The sequence below is a fragment of the Phaethon lepturus genome, unplaced genomic scaffold (assembly GCF_000687285.1).
Source record: "Phaethon lepturus isolate BGI_N335 unplaced genomic scaffold, ASM68728v1 scaffold44478, whole genome shotgun sequence".
In the NCBI taxonomy this organism is placed as follows: domain Eukaryota; kingdom Metazoa; phylum Chordata; class Aves; order Phaethontiformes; family Phaethontidae; genus Phaethon; species Phaethon lepturus.
In genome coordinates, this window is record NW_010556302.1 from 1 (window position 1) to 861 (window position 861).

Below are 861 nucleotides of genomic sequence, written 5' to 3' on the forward strand. Positions count from 1 at the left end.
AGGCAGGTCAGAGCGACCGCCTCTCGCCCCGGGTGGGGTGCGTGGCGTGCTGCGGAGCCGGTTATCACCCATCAGAGCCTCGGGAAGCGCACGGGAGCTGCGCTATTTACAGCAGCATAGGAAAAAGAGCGCCCGGGGCTTTGGGGCATGTGTGCGGCATGAAGCGGTGCTGCCAGGCCCGCCGTGGGAGGGGGCACGGCCTCCAGCCTGCATGTGGGTGGATGACACACGTGTTTGGCTGCTGCCGCTGCTAATTTTCTCTTGTGTTTTTCCTTCATAAGCCCTGTCCTGGGCTGTCCTCTGAGGAAAAGCCAAGGTCTCTGCATAACTGCTGCAAAACGGCAAGAAAGCTGTTCTCCACTTCTCGTGGAGCAATCCCTTTGCCTCTAGACTTGGAGCATCGCCTGCCTCCGCTCCCTAATTAACGTCATAACTAGAGCAGAGGGTGCGGGTGGGCAGGGTGAGAGCATACATACCCTGTGGAGGGAGAGAGGATGAGGAGAGAGGAGCTAGGATTTGGGCTCGGTCTGTTAGTGTTGGCTCATGGCGATGCTGGTTAATCTTTTCAGTGCTGAGCACTGGCTCTGCCGGGGAGCTGCGGGCTTTCCTGAGCCGGGTACGTGGTCTTAGTAGGTGTTGACCTTTCTGCGGTTGAGGCTGTGGTCTCTGGGTCCCCTGCCACAGGGAGGGGGCTCGTCTGCCCGCATGCACAGACCGCTCTGAGTTTTGAAATCCAAGAGTGAAACACAGTGGGGGCGAGGGGGAAGGACAGTCAGGGCTGAGAAGGCTGTGCCCAGTGGATTAAGAAAACTGCGTGCTGTCTGTGAGTCAGGAGATGCTGCCTTGCTTGGGGGGGGGGGC